This window comes from Pinus tabuliformis, chromosome 3_1 (genome assembly GCF_031772625.1).
Source record: "Pinus tabuliformis cultivar Carrire ecotype Pingquan chromosome 3_1, CPIR1, whole genome shotgun sequence".
Classification (NCBI taxonomy): domain Eukaryota; kingdom Viridiplantae; phylum Streptophyta; class Pinopsida; order Pinales; family Pinaceae; genus Pinus; species Pinus tabuliformis.
In genome coordinates this window covers 847725986-847747288 of record NC_142301.1, presented here as the reverse complement: position 1 = coordinate 847747288, position 21303 = coordinate 847725986, and the positions used below count along the sequence as shown (strand labels likewise).

General features: G+C 37.9%; 1 pseudogene; it reads left to right on the top strand.

Moving 5' to 3' along the window:
• LOC149190188 (peptidyl serine alpha-galactosyltransferase-like) overlaps positions 1-20407 on the top strand; it is a 93133-nt pseudogene extending 72726 nt beyond the window's left edge.
• The last annotated feature ends 896 nt before the right edge of the window (positions 20408-21303 follow it).

The following is a 21303-nucleotide window of genomic DNA, read 5'->3' as shown; positions in this document are numbered from 1 at the left end:
GTTTTGTAAGTTCTACCCTACATATCTTTAACTCATCTTCCATGTCCTTGACTTTAGCCTCCATACTTCTAAAGGTTCTCTTCTCTTGGAGGAATCTCTCTCCTTGTTTCAATGTACTTGGTCTATATCTTGTTGCATAATGCCATAATACCTATTTCCTTCCTCTGTCACTGAGTCTTGCTATGTGTTTCCACATACACTCAACTATTAGTTCATAAAATAAGTTAACAACAAATATGTTAGTTTTCATCTTTTACCCTGATCCTATAGCTGTCACACATCCTTAAGAACGTCATCAACCACATATCATGAACCAGGACCTCAGTTATCACATACACAAGCTTTTTTTCAAAACTTAGCAATGCATGTGTTTTAAAATTATTCATAATCATCATCATGCCAAAGCAAGAGTTAGATTCCAATCCTTGACCCATACTAACAACATTATTTAAAATCATCCTTTCTACCGAGGCCACACTAGTGTTTTTTAATCAACTATTAAACACAAAGAATTCATCCTTCTCATTAAGGTCAATCCCATCCATGGCTTCTGCAACTTCAAAGGGTCAGTTAGCAAGAATCTCATGTTATCTTAACACTTATCATACTTCTAATCATCATGTGCAGATGCACTATAGGGCTTGCATGTAACTCAAGTTAACACATTTTGTAACCCCATCCCAGTCAACATGTGCTTTTCCCAAGCAATTGTTCAATAACTAACCATGATCCTTGTTGTTATATCAAATACATGTGACCAACCATTTATCAATCATTTGGCTTCCTAGAAGTTGCGCAACTTCATGCCTCTAATATCTTGAGGCACTATATCAGATATGGGCCATTGGATGTTCCCATCCAATTAGCATATATATATATATATATATATATATATATATATACCCAATATTATTAACCATTCCATGCAACTCAAACAATTATAGGATCATGCAAGCATTCACATGTACGCATGTCTCAATTAGTTGGCAGACACATAAATACCTACATATACATAATTCTAGCAAAACAGGGGTTTTCCCAAGTTTCCTTGCTTCATATTAATAGTCATATACATATTCTCCCAAGCATTCAAAGACTCACAATATCACCAACAATGATGATACACTAAATAAATCATATACTCAATCATGCCACCTAACTAGAGCACCATGTAAATGCACCTATCGCACTTGTTGTAATTGTTTAAAACCGCTCTTAACACTTAAAAATCTACTTTATTAATTTTCTAAAGGATCATTATGATGCCCTCTTATTCTAAGTCCTAGAGCTACTTTCCCATGATAGAGCCCATCCAATCGAAGTTTTGAACCTTGAGACTCTAATACCACATGTAACATACTTAACCCCTCAAGTATTTTTAGAGGAATGGGGTAAACATTTTTATTTTTTAAAATTGGTCATGACTTTTGGGTGCATGTCACCACGCCAGCCTCATCCCAGTGCAATATCTTGGCACTTTCATCGGTCGCTCCCTTTAAATAACCAGGTGGGGAAGCTTCCCCACACGTTCCTCGCCCTAATTGGTACATGTGGTGGCTCCAGCACATCCTATCCCGAAATTTTCCTTCGCATTCTCCCTTATGCCTCTAGGTTCATTGTAGCAAGCTAATGTGTCAGGGGGTGTCCACTTCTAACCAATTTCATAGCCACTAGGATTATTCATCGGACATTTATGTAATGTCGTCTCCTCTCACATCTACCCACTTTCACCGTCTTACCTGGGGTAAACATGAGCTGAGGCGTTACTATGATATGACTCAACCTCCTAGATGACCTTAAGGAAATGGAATCAACACAACAAGACTTTACTAACTTCTTTCAGGTCCCATAGGACCTCGAAGAGTAACCCAACCCCTCTAGGTGTCCAATCCCTGAGACAACTCACCTTTTCCATGACCTCGAGCCCCAATTGCTCCCTTTCCAAGGCCTCCATATGACTATGGGTTCCCAGTCGCTCAGATAGACCTGCATCAGTGTGACTGTAGCCTTTTTCTGCCAGTGGCTATGAGGATTAAGGCTAATTTCCAGGTTTGGGGATAAGACTCTGCTCAGAAATCCATGGAACTCCCAGAACTCATAAAATATATGAAGACAATGCTTGGAAACCAAAAACTAGTACCTGGACTTGACCTAACCATCCCCAACTGAAACTGACATTCTGTCAAACACTTGGTATATATGAAACCTATAGGTCATGAATGCAAGTCTGAACATAAGGGACTGAAAACTTGTCTAAGGTTTAACAATAAGGGTCTCTAAGTTCTCACATTAGCTAGCATAACATCAATTAAGTCTTACATTCATTATTTATTCAGTTACTAGTAAAAACATGAATAGAGCCATGACTGGAATCTGCCATAAAACGATGATTATAACTAGCATATAACCATATAAATAACCATAAGAGAACAACCATTAAAGCCACATAATAATCAATACATTTCCTTACCAAAATAAAGAGAAACTTAGATTTTATTAAACATAGGAAATTACCAACCGGGTTCGAGACTTCCATGAACCACTTGACTGTATATTGGCTTAACCATATCTCTCTTCAGCCAATTACACCCTACCATATTCCAATCATTAATGTTGTATCTCATGGGATAAACCAATCCAAAAAAAACCGAGGGAATCTAGAGGTTAAACCACCTCCACCCTCTCCATACCATGATCACACCTAAACCAGTGTCGAGATCACAAAACCAAACCGAGCTTTGATGCCTTAGAATTTCTTCACCATCCTTGAGGAATTTTCTTGTCTCCACCCTCAAGCTTTACCATGTGTCCTTCCATTGTCGGTCAAGGGATTCCTAGGACTTTGGGATTTTTCCTTAGACCACCTCACCCCGAATTTTGAAACCATCTAGAAATCCAAATCTCAAATCGAGAACAATCCCATCACACCATGGCTATACGTAAATGGAAATACTGGGCTAAAATCCATTGTTTCATCCTGGAAAAATCCATGCCAATGACAGAAAAAGAACCATATACCAACATGCACATACCATACATGTCAAAACTATCTGTGAAATCACACATATAATCTGTTACCTACAAGTATTCCCACTGGAGTTGCTTGATCCTTGCCTTCCTTTCTCTCCTTGTCCTTTCTTGATTTTCCTTTCCTTTCCCTACTTTTCCTTTCCTTTTCCTTGCTTGCTTGCTTTCCTTCTCCTCTTGGTGCTTTTCCTCTTTGAGACAAATTCTAACACTAACTGACAAAAAGCTACCAACTAATGCTTTGAGGTATTTTTATTGATGAGGCATCTAATTTCTTCAATTTTCCATTATTTTCCTTTATTTTCCTCCTCACATGCAACCTGTGATATTTCACCTTCCTTTTCTCCTAATTTCCATTATTTTCATAAATAAGTGCCTAAAATACCATTTTACCTTTCCAAAGGCTTAGCCATTGCCCTTGTCAATTTCCCCTTAGCCATAAAACACAACAAGTGATGCCCACTAGGATATTTTTCCCAACATTCAGATTGGAATAAGTGTCCCTTTCCCATGGTCTTATTTTACCTTTATTAGCTTTTATTACATGAACTTTTAACCCAAGGTTGTTACAAGTTCATCCCACCAACTCCATCCAGGATGATCCCTTGGGAAACGTAGTTGATCTTCCTGGAGGGAATTTCTGGGCCACATCGATTTCCCTCGTCTAATCGAGTGAAGGGAAATCCAGTTGTGTCAATACCTAGCTTCCATGGCTATGGCTTGGCCTAGATTAATGATAGGGTTAATTGGCTCCCACTATGAGTATAAACCTATGCCTCCACCACCACGAAACTTATTTGGATTAAACTTTCTACCGTGTCTAGACTAGAGAGAGAGATCATTTCAGATGGTTAGTGACTTGCTTGGCCTCACTCTTAATTGTTAGCAACAGAATCTGTCTCTTCTCTGCATTTATATCCTTTCACTGATCCATTCGGCCATAGCTCGGTCACGGTGGTTTTTTTGATGTCAATCATGCTCAAACATTCATTAATGGTAGTGGTCACTTACTAGAGCACCTGTCAATGCTACCCCTCTTGAGCTTGAGCTAAAACCTCTCCAACAGGTTCATGGCCCTTAGACATTCCCCGTATCGGGACAAGGAATTCTTAGCATGTCAGTACTCGAAGTCTATTGGCCACTCACAGTTAAGGACTTGCAGTACACTCATGAAGGGCCATCACCTCCCTTGATACATGCCTAGAAACTCTCAATGGTTCACATCAATCATATAGTTTGCAATGCCTTCACTTTGTAGGTAATGACTCTTGTCAAAGACCTTTAGGGGATTTAACTCCAAAACAAGGTGCAAGTGGAAAGGTCCAATGGAAGATGGTTCAGCACCAGCGCCACCAAAATGGGAACGATTAACTATTAAAAATACAAGGTTTGACAACCTTTAATGCAAGATTAAGGGTCCTTAAGATTTTGAGAGGGAGTTGTCATCGGCATCATCTTATGCCTCATACCCTAATTCATGGTCTAGAAGCTATTATAAGTTGTAGATGTGCATAAATATTTGTAGATGCATCTAGTGTCAAATGGGTTTCCTTCACTGTAAAATTCATTTGGTAATAATAGATTTCGTGCTAACGACCATAATGGTTAAACTTGGTTCTTATGGACCATTCTGATGCCCTACTCTAAGCACATTTTATTATTTATTTTGTCAGCCTAGTTTAATCCCATAGGGATGATTTCCAATGATATTAACATTTTCTTAGCATAGTAATAATTCATGTTATAGCAATGGCATTGTCACATGCTTCAGAGACATAATAATTAAAACTAGAGAACCATTACACATTGTTCAGCACATCTTGAACACTATGTCAGTCGAAAATATAATACATACTCCTTACACATGTACACACCATTTCACTCCAAGAATGCAAACACCTTTTTAACGACATTTCATTGCATAAGAACACTTATCTTATAATGTTTTTGGAAACTAAGTCTAGTACAAGGACTCCACCCAACCTTAGACAAGTTGCAGCCAAGCTACTTGCAGTTGTCACCTGCGAGCTAGATTCCAAGGTTCTGAGGTGGCCCCGCTTTAGGGAATAAACACCATTATACCAGTTGAAACGGGAACTCCAAAGGTTCTTCTTCACTTGCACCCACCATATGTTCAACAGTTCACTAATTCACAAGGAGTTCTAGAGGAAACCTTCCTCAACCCTATAGCTATCTAATAAAGGACAACCAATACTTAGAGAGAACTACGGCTTGTTGCCTCTCCTCTTTTTTGTGCTACCTCATGTAGCTCGATTCTCCTTATGTCTGCTATGCATATTTTTAACTCTTTGAGGTTGCTACTCTACTTCCCTTTGTCAATGTGTACACCTTCCTAAGAGTGATAATTCATGCCCTTTCCTCCACTCTTTTTGTCTTTTCATTACTGCTCCATTCCCTTGCCAACAATCTTTCTTTTTTGTTGAGAAATCTAAGGTAGCTATATTAGGTGATTTATCTTCTTTGATAATGGCTTGTGATTTATTTTTACTTAACTTAATTAGCTTATTATTCTCTTGATTATATTTAGTGTTCTTATCATCAAACAACTACCAAATCATAATGAACAATGAGACAAGAGGACACAATATGTAGGCAATCAGCTAGGGCCAAAACCTCTCCTTTTGAGATGAAAACCCACAATAATTATTCTATTCTTATAAAATCTTCAAATGATGAATTCCAAGACCTAATACTTGACAAATACCACTCCAAGATCAAGTCAAACTTTCTCTTTTATGAGCTTTATTTTCAGCAATTTTGACCCTAGCAACTTCGACCCAAACAGTTTCTTCTAAAATTTCAACCCCAATAGTTTCTTCTGCAACTTCAACCCCAACAATTTCTTCTGAAACTTCGACTTGCCCAACAACTTTCCAGCACTTCGATTTTCCCAACAACTTTTCAGCTACTTGACTTGCCCAACAACTTTCTAGCAACTCGATTTTTCCCAACAACTTTAGAAACCCTAACACAAAAGAGAGAGAGATCCAAAAACTTTGATCTTGTTTTTCTTCTTCTTATCCTTGATTTTCGTCCTTTTCCAGCTTCTTTCTTAAGGATATCAAACTTGCTTGAGGTATATCCAAATGAGGTCAAGTTCCTTCTTATATATAGGCTTTCCAGGGATATGAATTGCTTCCTTGAGGCTAATTTGATCTTTCATGTAGGCCGACTTGCTTAAGGCACCATGACAAGTTCTTCAAGGGTCTTTGACTCGAATAAATTTTTCTTTACAATATGTAACATGCCCAAAAGGGTCTTTCATACATGAAAATGACCCTTATGATTTGTTGACTCAAAGATAAACCCTAGAAGCAATTAATGGGTGCTTGACCTAAAAATAAATTTCCCTTGAGCATGAAACCCATGCCTCAAGAATGACAATAATAAATTTATTTTTCCCTTTATAATAAATACATAAAATCATGATTACATATTGCATTATGAAGATCGAACCTAGTTACATATTTCAACCCTCCCTGTTAACTAGGGAGGTATTCATAATCCATACAAGGTACTTGGACATTCTCAAATTGAAGAATTCTCATAAGAAGAGTCGGATTCGTAATCCATCTCATAAGCTATCTTACCAGCTTATACCATAGCATCTTATCATACCAATTGGCATTGTCACATAGCAAGGCCTTGACTAACATCTATATCTCTCTACAGGATTAGAACACAATGTTGGCGAGACAAATGAATAACAGACACCATCATCATTGTGTCTTAAGGCACATACCCCATCTGGGTGTTCACAGGGTATGTCCTTTTAAGACGATTCCTATCTTGGAATAACGCATCCTGAAGAAATTTCCTCTTCGACTACTCTTACATCTTGGATTCCCTACCACAGCCTCAAAGAGTATCAAAATCAATCTCAGATGCTTACCCAATCCTCCATTCTTTCTTCACAATATGAAAACAAGAATGATGTGTCTGTCTCTCCTCATGACCTTCACTAAGACTTACGGTTGTTAGTCTTGGTCTAGTGCATGACACTTGAAGTAGAGAACCATATTTTTCACTCCCTCTTAACCAGGGAGGACCAACTAATTCTTATAAAAGGAATATACCCAATATTCCTCTTAACTAGGGACTTGTTCAACAACAACTCTTTGGTGGAGATCATGGTATTTTCAACTACTAGTAGAGCTCCTCCTTTCGATGTCATGAAATTCATCTTCTTCATTATAGAGCCTTCATCTTCTAATTCTTCTTCATAGAGCATCATCCATCCATCACTTTCCTTCAACAAACCATAGGATTGAACCAATATTCATGTCATCCTTATTTTCATCAGAAAGTGATCTTCCAGTCCACATTTTTTTTTCTTCATACAACTACCTCTTCCAAGTCATGTTTCCTTCAGGATCTTCCATTCAACCACATTAGTGCTAGTTGTAGGTGACATCTACAACTCTCTTTCGATATACATGTATCAACCCATCCATATGTTGTTCAACAATAAAAATAAAAATAAACATCAAATCAAAGTTACCTCTTTTGATTTCCTTTTATAATGACCTATGCTTCTTGCAACATCAACATCCTTCACAATAATAAATATATTTGCAAGACTTTCAATGTCAAGCGTCTCTTTTCTTTACAGACTTTATCAAAGTCTTCATATTGTTTCTATCGAGATATCATAGCCAATTATTTTATTCATTGGATGTTGATCACTTATCTTATCTTATGTGACCATATTTCCATCTTTCACGAAATCTCCTTCCTTTCTTCACATATTGTTCCCCAAGAACTTCCCTACATAGTTCCTTCATCTTGTCAACTACCTCATATTCCATATGAGGACATATTATGTTGACTTCATTTTATCAATATGTGAACTAGTTCAAGGTATATGCATTCATGCATCTTTCTAAAGGAAGAGATCCTTCTTTTTCAAGAATGCTCATGAGATAGAGAATTTACCCATGCTATATGCAACTATATGATGACATGAATTAATCTATTACATACATGTATACATACCTCTTTTCTCCTTTTGGTCATATAGACCCATTTTGGCATCTTCCTTTATTTGCTTGAAAGTACTTGACATGTTTCACTAATTTGTCATAATACCATCATATTTCTAAACAAAAGATCCCACACAAGGTGGAATGTAGACCATGAGTGAGACATTTGCTTTTTCCAAGTGGAGGTGAAACTTCTAATCAAGATTCCAATGGAGGATCTTGATTATCCTCATCCTGCAAATGCTCCTTCCTATAGATGATTTATGATGATTTATTTATATGCTAGATGATTTTATTCCAATCATATTACTACTTCGGTATGAACTCCTATAATTATGAATACAACCATGTAGACTTTTACTTCGGCCATCCTTTCAAGCTTCTATAATGATTTCATGAGCTCTTTCTTCAATTGTATCCTCATAATTTGAGGGCCATCTCATAATATGATGCATCCTATCATACTTATAATGATTCTCATCTTGACGGTAATCTCTTAATCATAGTAGAGGTCTTTTCACCTTTTACATTTCCTTACTATGTGCCTGAGAGGCCTTAATAGTGAAGATCTATTCCTTCCTTCTTAGATTTCTTCTCATCAAGTTCTTCTACTTCTTCTATGATATGGGCTTCGATTCTTTCTTTCCTTTTCTTGTTGTCCTTCTTGAGTTTCGGACAATCTATCTTGAAATTCCCATATTCTTGACAACCATAGCATTGGATCTTTGACATATCGATCTTCTTCTTTTTTTGTGGGCCAAACTTTCCAAACTTTCCTTTTCTTCTAGACATGACAACGAATGCTTGAACTTTCTCATTTAATCCCACCACTTTTTTCCTTCAATCTTGTTTTCTCAATCTTACATAATGACCAAAGTTCATTGAATGGGGTAGCTTCCTTCTTTCCATAGATGCTTGATACAAAGTTGCCCCATTCCTCCAGTAGTGCATTAAGCACAACGGTGGTCATCTCTTTGTCGGACATTATTTCCCCCAACTCTTGCAGTTGGTCTCTTATTTGTGACACCCTCATAAAGTATGAGGTTATTCCTTCTTCCTTTGATATCTTCATCTTGTAGAGCTCGAATATCAATGATATCACTTCTCTTGCAGTGCTTATGGAGAATAATTCTACCAGTTTGTTATAGATGTCTTTTGACTTCTCTAATTTTTCCACATAAGGGATGAGGGAATCCTTAATTGATTCTATAAGGATTCTTTGAGCCCATATTTTCCCCTTCATATACTTTTCTAAAGCTTAAACTTCTTCTTCCGGTGGTTCGACAATTGAACCCTCAATATGTCCAATGACTTCATTTTCTATGAGGATCAAATTTGTCCTCCTCTTCCATGAAAGGAAATTTGATGACCCAACCAAATTATTTCTCTCCTTGCAAAATGAAGTCATTTTGATAGTAGATTTAGTTTTAGATATAAGCATACTTACTTGTCAATTGAAGATTCTCCTTTCATGGTGATATCTTCAACTTAATGCCTTCTTGATTTTGATGATGCTGTTTGCTTCCTTAAAGATGACAATGCTTCTTCTAGATATGTCCTTCTTCTAATATGCTTGTGATTAGATTCTTGATTCAAATAGAGGGAGAACACCTTGATTCCTTTGATGATTCTTATTTGATGTAGAGGTTTCAATATGATTTAATGTGTATATCTTATTTATTTGGGTGGAGGTGGGGTCCTCAAGGTCTTCTTCTTGTTGTTGCTTCTAGTTGGTGTGATTCTTGAAATGGGTAGTCCTTCTTGACGCTCCTTATATTTTTCGAACCTTATGTATCCCTTCTTGATGATTCAATGTCCTATTTTATGTATTGACGTTTCTTGATACTCCTTTTGATGGTCCTTCTTCAAGCTGACTTTCCTTGTCTCATCACCTTAGCTCTTATACCATGTTGAGAAATCTATGACATCTAGATTACGTGATTTATTTTCTTTGATAATTGCGTGTGATATATTTTTACTTAAATTAATTAGCGTCTTCTTTTTCTTGATTATATTTAGTGTTCTTATTATCAAACAAATACCAAATCATAAAGATCAATGAGATAAAATGTAATATACCTAGGAGGGATAATATGGGGTACATAGGGAGGTACCCAAGGGAATAATGTAATGATGGAATGGCCCATAGTAATAAATAAGGTGGTTAACCCGTATCATGTAAGGGACCACAAGTAGTTAGCAATAATGTAATAAACCCATGGTATTAGATAGATGGTATTGAGGGAACCATGGTAATGACCCATGGTATTGTATGTATGAGGCATATATAAAGGCTAGATACTCCCCATTGAGAGATGTCAAGGATTATTGTATGAATAGGCATATGGCTTGTGGAGTGTTCTCCTTCCTTAAGGAGTGAATGTATGGTGTTGCCCTACCTTAAGGGTTTCATTAATAAAGTGAAGCATTTCTATCTATATTCATATCTGATTATTTCTGGGTATATTTGTATTTTCATATATTTCCAGATCAGATCTATAACAAGTGGTATCAGAGCTATAACAAGTGGTATCAGAGCACTTTCTTGGGCAAAACAAAGATTTTTTTTTAATTTTTTGCAGGAATTTTTTGGGTGGCAAGTTTTCAGATCATATTTGTATGTTCTGGTGCAAAATTTGTAGAATCTAATTGTAGATCTGGGTTGTTTACAAAAAAATACCCAATTTGAAAAGAAAAATCAGCCAAATCAGAGTCTGGATGAGCGAGATATCATTGATTTAAAAATCAGCTGTGTTGTAGACATTTTTAGGGGCGGCGAGTTTGTAGATCAGATCTGTACGTGTTGGTTCAACATTTGTAGAATCTAATTTCAAATATGAGTTCTTTGAAAAAAATACCCAATTAAAAAAAAAAAATTCAGCCGAATCGGAATCCGGATGAGGGAGATCTCGCTGATTTAAAATCAGCTCTTTTTTTCAGAAATTTTTGTGACGGCGGGACATTTGCAGTGCGAATCGGAAATTCCAGTGCCTAGATCAAGATTTCTATCACAGGGGAATAAGCAAAACGGTTATTCCATTTCAGAAAACAGGTCATAATAGGGATTCTGAGAAATATTGACTAAATTGTGGCCATTTCAAATTTTCTCCAAGTAAGTGAATTTTTTTCAAAACACTCTTCATGGCAGTTCCAGAATTTACAGGAAAAGATAATGGTCCTACTATTGAAGAACACATAAAAACACAAAAGTCATTATGGGAAAAACATTGGAAATTTTGGGTAGTGGCTAAATTTAAAGATGAGGCGGCCACATGGTGGGAATTACTTAACCAAAAGAAGTGTTCCAACCTGCCCGATGAAGAATTTGAAAAATTCCTTTTAGACAGATGGTCTCATGCTAGAAAACAAGATAATGAGAAACATGTGGGGTTATTTCCAATTGGTATCTCCTTACTGCAGGTTAATGGATTGATTCAGAAGGAGAAGATCATTGTGTCTATAAATCCTAGTTGCAAGCATAATTTTATCAATGTTAATTTGGCAAAAAAATTGCCAGTTCTAGCAAAACACATTGAAAACACACAGGTTGATAATGAGGATGTTCAAGTTTATAAAGATTTGAAGCTTTCTATGGATAAGTATGTGTTGCATTGTGATTTTTATACTTCAGATATGGATAACATGGATGTTGTTTTGGAATATCCTTGGATGGAATCATTAGTACTGTCAATATTAATGTGCAGAAGAAATTCCTGAAGCTCTGGTATAAAAAGAAGAAAATTACATTTCAAGATATTTCCATTAAGACCCAAGCAGAGACTATGGAGGCAAAAGCACAAAGCTCTAATGAAACTAACACATCATATGATGAGCTTTTGATGGTCGACAATCAAACACAAACATCAAACCAGGTACTAGAAAAACAGGTAGTGTCTAAGGAGGTTGAAGCAGAAAATGTTACAGGTACTGATACATCAGATGAGGACTCAGTGATTGACGTAATATTGGAAGATAAGAAACAACAGCAGCACCACAACATGTACCAGATACCAATCAGGCTCCATTAGGTGGTGAATTAAAGAAAAAGACACCGTTGGTTAAAACTTCAGCATATCACCACCCACATCACCCCGCAAGAAAACAACCAACAAGATGGCAACAAATTATCCACAAGGACAACAACCCCTACATGACAGATAGAGAGGGGCGACAATCCACCTATTACACATCAACACAGAAGAGCAGCTAAGGTCAACTTCCATCTCAAGCGAGCGAGGCACTAGCTAAATCGGGGGTTCACCATTCTCTGGATGGCTAGATGCACGTGCATGGTACCAGTGGACTACTCTTTTGAGTAGATCTTATTATTTGTGTTCTTCTAATGTTTTAGTGATGAAACATGTTTAAGGGGGGTGGAATGTAGTATACCTAGGGGGGATAATATGGGGTACAGAGGGAGGTACCCAAGGGAATAATGTAATAATGGGATGGGCCATAGTAATAAATAAGGTGGTTAACTAGCCCCAAGAGTTAGCTCAATCGGTCAAATCAGTGCCTCGCCAATCGATAGGTCACAGGGTCAATTCCCGAAATCTCTTGGGGTCAGGTCAGTAAATAGGCCGAGGGGTGTTGATCCCCTTCAGGTGGAGTCAACTCAGTGTTGAACCATGGACATAGTGGTTGCTCAGTGACCATGGGTATCCGTGAAGCTCACGTAAAAAAAAATAAGGTGGTTAGCCCATATTATGTAAGGGACCACAAGTAGTTAGAAATAATGTAATAAGCCCATGGTATTATATAGATGGTATTGAGGGAACCATGGTAATGACCCATCGTATTGTATGTATGAAGCCTATATAGAGACTAGAGACTCCCCATTGAGAGATGTCAAGGATTATTGTATGAATAAGCATATGAATTGTGGAGTGTTCTCCTTCCTTAAGGAGTGAATGTATGGTGTTGCCCTACCTTAAGGGTTTCATTAATAAAATGAAGCATTTCTATCTATATTCAGATCTGATTATTTCTGGGTATATTTGTATTCTCATATATTTTCAGGTTAGATCTATAACAAGTGGTATCAAAGCTATAACATAAGAGGACACAAGATGTAGGTGATCAGCTAGGGTCAAAACCTTTCCTCTTGAAAGAAAAATCACAAGAATTCTTCTCTTCTTATAGAATCTTCAAATGACGAATTTTAAGACCTAAGACCCTTTACAAAGACCCCTTCAAGACCAGGTCAACCTTTCTCCTTGATGAGATTTCTTTCCAACAATTTCAACCCCAATCAATTCTTTAGCAACTTCGACCCTATCAGTTTCTTTTGGAATTTTGACCCCAACAATTTCTTCTGCAACTTCTACCCCAGCAGTTTCTTCTGCAACTTTGACTTTCCCAAAATATTTCCATCAACTCGATTTTTCCCAACAACTTTAGAAGCCCTAACACAGGAGAGAGTGAGAGAGAGAGAAAGATCCAAAAACTTCGATCTTGTTTTTCTTCTTCTTATCCTTGATTTTCGTCCTTTTCTAGCTTCTTTCTTAAGGAGATCGACCTTGCTTGAGGTATATCCAAATGAGATCCAGTTACTTCTTATATATAGGCTTTTTAAGGGTATGAATTACTTTCTTGAGGCCGACTTAATCTTTCATGTAGGCTAACTTGGTTGAGGCACCATGACAATGTCTTGGAGGGTCTTTGACTCAAATAATTTTTTCTTTACAATATGTAACATGTCTTAAAGGGTCTTTCATACATGATAATGACTCTTATGACTTGTTGACTTCAAGACAAGCCCTAGAAGCACTTAATGAGTGCTTGACAAAAAAAAAATCCCTTGAGCATGAAACCATCCCTCAAGAATGACAATAATAAATTTATTTTTCTCTTTACAATAAATACATAAAATCATGATTACATATGCCATTATGAAGACCGAACCTAGTTACATATTTCAATATTCTTTGTCTTTTCTGTCTTGTTGTGGTTTCCAAGCTAGCACGAGCTTATCCATGGTGTTATAGCCCAATTAATTTCCAACAACAGTCCCATCCCTGTACATTTAAGTCTCAACGTACAACCTTTAATGGTTGTCATATTTTTCATATTTTTCCTTACTTTAGCAAGTAAGTTGAGTTTCCCAAGCAATTTGACATCCCCGGTCCTCTTGGAATCTATGTCCCTTACTCAGCCCATTTAATTTTAAATTTCAATTACATAATGATATTACAAGGCCAAATCGAGCATTCATGGTTGGGATACTACAGTTCATTCCTTTTGTGGATTGTTCCATGTCCGTTAGTTCTAGTAATGTTAAAGAAACATATGCATCACAACGTTTTTTACATGCATGCTTGTTCAGGCCTCTTTGAATGCCAGGGCATCATCTATTGCTCTATCACCTTCTATTATAAATGATTTCATGTCTAAAATAATATTATGTGGAGTCATAGGAATGGTCATGCAAGTCTTATACTGACATTTGGAATGGAGTAATTCTGTCGACCAATAATCTGCAATGGGGCTGCCTTGGAGCTTAAGAACTATTGAACGTCACCAAACATGACTTTTTCCATGCCATTCTCTTTCATATACAAGCATATATGGATCAATAAATTTAAACGGTGTGTAGATAACAAGTAAACCAGTTATAACTAAAACATAGTCCATCGAATGGATAGTTGAACTTGTTAGACTCCGTCTCATGTCAGAGATTGATTCTTCTTCAAAACAGGGTTTTGAAGAAGAAATCATTTAAATGTTGCTTTTTAGATTATGTAATTTATCTCCAGCTCTTCAAAAGGCAGCAGCTTCCTCAGCTCCTATCTCTGCAAAAGCACAAACACAATTCAAAACATCATCAGCAATCAAAGTCTGGCAATTTAATAATCAAATCAACAATGCCTTCCGCTCCTTCATCCATTACTCGTACACGACAAGCTTTGAATCTTTCCAAGATCAGTCTACTTCAAGCAAAGATGACGAATCTAAAGTAAATCAAAATCCAGTTTTTCATGTAGCAGAGGCTGCCTTGAATGAGCAACCAAAAATCTCCAAGTGTGTTGGATGAAGTTAGAAAGGGGTCGCGTGGGAAAAAGAAGTCTTCTGGAAAATTGATGCTGGAAAATTAATGTTGCAGGTCCAGATGTTGATCAAATATTCATAGCCTCATATACCCTTGTATCCTGCAATAAATAAACCAGCAGGTGTTGTACACTGGCTTAATCATAGCCAAGATGTAAAGAATGTTGACTGGGTTGTAATTTTGGATGCGGACATGATCATTCGAAGACCAATAATTCCTTGGGAACTTGGTGTAGAAAAAGGCAAGCCTATGGCTGCATACTATGGATATCTTATTGGATGTGATAATATTCTGGCTCAGCTGCACACAAAGCATCCAGAATACTGTGACAAAGTTGGTGGGCTTCTAGTATTTCATATTGATGATTAAAGAGCTTTGGCACCGTTATGGCTTTCAAAGACTGAAGAAGTATGGGGGAATCGTGCTCACTGGGGAACCAACATAACAGGGGACATTTTTGGTCAGGGATGGATCAGTGAGATGTATGGTTACTCTTTCGGTGCTGCAGATGTTGGACTCCGCCATAAAATAAGTGATGATTTGATGATTTATCCAGGATATGTTCCACGATAAGGAACTGAACCTATTCTTTTACATTATGGTCTATCATTTACTGTTGGAAATCGGTCCTTTGATAAGGCAGAACATCAGGATGATGACATTGTCTATGACTGCAACCGTCTTTTCCCTCCACCACCTTATCCCAAAAAGGTGCAAATTATGGAACCTAATTTGAACAAGAGGCGAGGCTTATTTCTTAGCATTGAATGCATTAATACTATCAACGAAGGTCTTATGATTCACCATAAATCACATGGATGCTCAAAGCCATTTCGATCAAGTATTTGGAATTTTTGAAGAGGACATTTTCTTCCTCAACGATACTCATCAAGAATGGGCGCATGCAAAATGCAACCAAGCAATTGCCAACTCCAGGACTGGGAAGGACATATTATCCCAAAATTCATACACTTTTCTCCACAGAGTGCTCTGCATATTTTGATTGGCAGACTGTAGGATTTGTTCATAGTTTCCATCTGAGTGAGCAGCCAGGTCAGCTTACGCGCTTACTTAGTTGTACAGATGAGGAACTAAAGACATACACAGGACATGATCTGGCACCTACACATTATGTTCCTTCAATGAGTCATCATCCTTTGACAGGTGATTGGTTCCGTAGTTTTCTTCATTCCTAGTTTTATTCCAGGTCTCCGCAACGTTCCTATTTCTATGAATTTTAAAGTTACAGGAGTATTTGTAGCCAGCAATGGAAAAATTGTACTATTCTTCTTCTGACCAGTAATGCCTAGCAAATAACTCTTTGGCATCTACGATTATTCCGTAATTTCAAGGTTCCTCATCTCGAATGTTTGAATAAGTCTCTCATCAAGGATATCATTCTGAAATCAGTAAAAGTAAACCATAACGGCATGTGGTATCTGAGCGTGCATTTGCAACGTAACTATAACCAATTCAATCCAAATATCAGACCGAACTATCACCGGCTTGAACAAGTGTCTTGTGAAGGACAAGAGGAGCGAATACATTATTGCTTCAGGAGTGGAGAACTACAGGCTTCAGGATGTGGCAGTGATGAATTTGCAGGATGCGGTCGTGGTAGGTTCACAAGAATTGCAACACAATGGACACACTGATGTCAATTTACTTTGGCATTGAAAGTATGGTCATTTGAGCTTTCAACTTCTTTTATCTTTTTAGCAGGTTGGAAATGGCAGTCGGTATGTTTTTTATTCAAGAGAAGAAAGAGTTTGTGCAACATGATTGCAAGGTGAGCAACATAAGGAGGTTCTTGACATATGAGTAATTTGGAGAGCAAGCATGGTGTTGGAACTGTACATGTAGACGGTTTTGTGGGATAAGCAGGCAATAAAATTGAAACAGTGCTTTCCACCTTGGGTTGATGTTACTGCGTACTCAATTTTTTTTTTGTCACGATGTATCAACATTTTCCAGTGATCTAAAAGAGTTGATGGGATAGAAACCCATATGCCAGGCCAATCTTTTCTGCGATTATTGTGCGTCTAGATGAAATAAGGCCCTTATGTGTCAAATAGAGCTTGCTGGCATTGATCGCATAAGTTTTAATCCGTTGTCAACTAAAGAAAAATATGGCGCACGTCTTTGACACCTGCTCTTCACTTCAGTCACCTGAAGACACCTGTTACCAGATGCATAAGATTCGTTTTTATCTATGACCTCAGTTAGTCATACGATGGAGTCTGCGCTCCAATTGTTAGGCTTTTTGGTTAGAGATTTTCGAGGGGAAAGTTATTACATGTTCTATTTATGTAATTCAGGTGAAACAGCGCAGGAGTTTTTTGGGTTGATTTGTTTTCTTTTACAACAGAGGCTTGTTTAATGTATTAAAAGAAAATCATTAGGGGGGAGTTAGTAAGTAAGAGAGAGGGGAGAATTCTGAGCGCTGAGAGCTGGAGGAGAAACTGAGCTTCATTGTACAGTCTATGACAGAGATTTTTAATGAAATTTCACAGCTCTGACTTCTGAGATTCCTGTGGTATGTTAATTTAGCATAAGTGTTTCTTGTATTTCATATGTAATCTGTTATGTTCCATTTCACTACATGATCATTTCTAACTGAACAAATGAAGTGATTAGGTAAGAATTCATGCCTGCCATGCTCTGCCTATAAGTTTGTTCATGTTTAATGTTTTCCTCTGTTTGACAAGGATTCATCTCCTATGCCCTTGTCAGCTCCTCACCAGTCTTGCCATCCCATTTAAAATCTAGATTTGATGCTAAATTTCTTGCCTACCTTGCCTCAGTCGATAACCTGTGTTGTTCATTATATTTCTCTGTTTCAAGCTGTGATTTTGCCCATGCAGCCCAGAAAAACCCACGTTATTTAATCAAAAACCCCAAATCAATCTTTCTAATCAGTTTACTAGCCTAATATCAGTGTTACCCGTTTGGTCATCTCATCAATTGAAGATCTACCGAGTTTGACCGGAGAGAGCCTTCTCCTACCCCGTAGAGCTAGCTACGGGGCTGAATGGTTTGATGTTGCCTTGAGGTTTACCTTTCTCAACCTGAGGTGAAATCTCAAGCGCTAACATACTGGCGACCATACTGGGGAGAACATTCGACTTGTTGATTGTCTCATCCCAGTACATGCAATCAAGGTGCAGATCTGATGCTGATGGTGGACAGCACTCAGATACTTATGCAGGCTGAACCATTCACCTGGCGACTCCAACTCGATCCAGACATTCCAACGCATGCTGATCTGTTCATGCAATGGTAGGGTATGTGGCAGACCCTGCACTTTGTGAAGCTCTAAACGGAGTTAGAGAGTGGTTAGTAGATATTGAAATTAATGAAGAATTTTTCAGTATTTTCCTTCAATGTTTGAAATCTCCGAAGCTTCATCTTGAAAGCAAAACTAGATTTTGTGAGTTAGTTGTTGAAAGAGTTGAAAATGAGATTCAGTATCTCGATGAGCAGATTCAGTCATATGATTTCCAAGACCCTAAAAAGTTTTTGGAAATCGTTCCTCCATTGAAACAAGAAATAACAGATTTGCCTATAGATGTATACATTGACAATGTGCAGCTGGAAGTATGCATTGCAGAGTTGGGGCAGCCAACAGAGTCCGGTTTCCGTGATCCTATTGCGGCATATATGGACATGTTTTTCAGTTTGATTGACAGATCAGGCTGTCTTTTCCGTGACCAGGGTCAGTACGTGCATGAAGGGCTGCCAACAACTGCATCTGTGACTTCGTGGCAGCATTCTCAAGCGGCTTCATTTTCAGGTTTACTTGAATGGTTAATTTGGCATTTTAGTGTTACCTGATCTAGTGTTTGTACAGCAAAGTAGGGTAGCTTTGTAAATAAATAAGCAGCCATAAGGGCAGCATCTTGTTTTAGTTTGCTTGAAGATTGTTTGAGTTCAGTTTCAGTTTGAAAATAAGTCAAGAGTTGTGTTGATGATGACTCCATTGCCCAATGGGTGGAGGCACTGTCTGCTCTCCCAAAGTTCTGCGGTTCTTGGCACCTCCACGGAGCGGTAGCTTCCATCCCAAGTGGAGCCGATGTTAGACTCCGTCTCATGTCAGAGATTGATTCTTCTTCAAAACAGGGTTTTGAAGAAGAAATCATTTAAATGTTTCTTTTTAGATTATGTAATTTATCTCCAGCTCTTCAAAAGGGAGCAGCTTCCTCAGCTCCTATCTCTGCAAAAGCACAAACACAATTCAAAACATCATCAGCAATCAAAGTCTGGAAATTTAATAATCAAATCAACAAATGCCTTCCGCTCCTTCATACATTACTCGTACACGACAAGCTTTGAATCTTTCCAAGATCAGTCTACTTCAAGCAAAGATGACGAATCTAAAGTAAATCAAAATCCAGTTTTTCATGTAGCAGAGGCTGCCTTGAATGAGCAACCAAAAATCTCCAAGTGTGTTGGATGAAGTTAGAAAGGGGTCGCATGGGAAAAAGAAGTCTTCTGGAAAATTGATGCTGGAAAATTAATGTTGCAGGTCCAGATCTTGATCAAATATTCATAGCCTCATATACCCTTGTATCCTGCAATAAATAAACCAGCAGGTGTTGTACACTGGCTTAATCATAGCCAAGATGTAAAGAATGTTGACTGGGTTGTAATTTTGGATGCGGACATGATCATTCGAAGACCAATAATTCCTTGGGAACTTGGTGTAGAAAAAGGCAAGCCTGTGGCTGCATACTATGGATATCTTATTGGATGTGATAATATTCTGGCTCAGCTGCACACAAAGCATCCAGAATACTGTGACAAAGTTGGTGGGCTTCTAGTATTTCATATTGATGATTAAAGAGCTTTGGCACCGTTATGGCTTTCAAAGACTGAAGAAGTATGGGGGAATCGTGCTCACTGGGGAACCAACATAACAGGGGACATTTTTGGTCAGGGATGGATCAGTGAGATGTATGGTTACTCTTTCGGTGCTGCAGATGTTGGACTCTGCCATAAAATAAGTGATGATTTGATGATTTATCCAGGATCTGTTCCACGAGAAGGGACTGAACCTATTCTTTTACATTATGGTCTGTCATTTACTGTTGGAAATTGGTCCTTTGATAAGGCAGAACATCAGGATGATGACATTGTCTATGACTGCAACCGTCTTTTCCCTCCACCACCTTATCCCAAAAAGGTGCAAATTATGGAACCTGATTTGAACAAGAGGCGAGGCTTATTTCTTAGCATTGAATGCATTAATACTATCAACGAAGGTCTTATGATTCACCATAAATCACATGGATGCTCAAAGCCATTTCGATCAAGTATTTGGAATTTTTGAAGAGGACATTTTCTTCCTCAACGATACTCATCAAGAATGGGCACATGCAAAATGCAACCAAGCAATTGCCAACTCCAGGACTGGGAAGGACATATTATCCCAAAATTCATACACTTTTCTCCACAGAGTGCTCTGCATATTTTGATTGGCAGACTGTAGGATTTGTTCATAGTTTCCATCTGAGTGAGCAGCCAGGTCAGCTTACGCGCTTACTTAGTTGTACAGATGAGGAACTAAAGACATACACAGGACATGATCTGGCACCTACACATTATGTTCCTTCAATGAGTCATCATCCTTTGACAGGTGATTGGTTTCGTAGTTTTCTTCATTCCTAGTTTTATTCCAGGTCTCCGCAACGTTCCTATTTCTATGAATTTTAAAGTTACAGGAGTATTTGTAGCCAGCAATGGAAAATTTGTACTATTCTTCTTCTGACGAGTAATGCCTAGCAAATAACTCTTTGGCATCTACGATTATTCCGTAATTTCAAGGTTCCTCATCTCGAATGTTTGAATAAGTCTCTCATCAAGGATATCATTCTGAAATCAGTAAAAGTAAACCATAACGGCATGTGGTATCTGAGCGTGCATTTGCAGCGTAACTGTAACCAATTCAATCCAAATATCAGACCGAACTATCACCGGCTTGAACAAGTGTCTTGTGAAGGACAAGAGGAGCGAATAAATTATTGCTTCAGGAGTGGAGAACTACAGGCTTCAGGATGTGGCAATGATGAATTTGCAGGATGCGGTCGTGGTAGGTTCACAAGAATTGCAGCACAATGGACACACTGATGTCAATTTACTTTGGCATCGAAAGTATGGTCATTTGAGCTTTCAACTTCTTTTATCTTTTTAGCAGGTTGGAAATGGCAGTCGGTATGTTTTTTATTC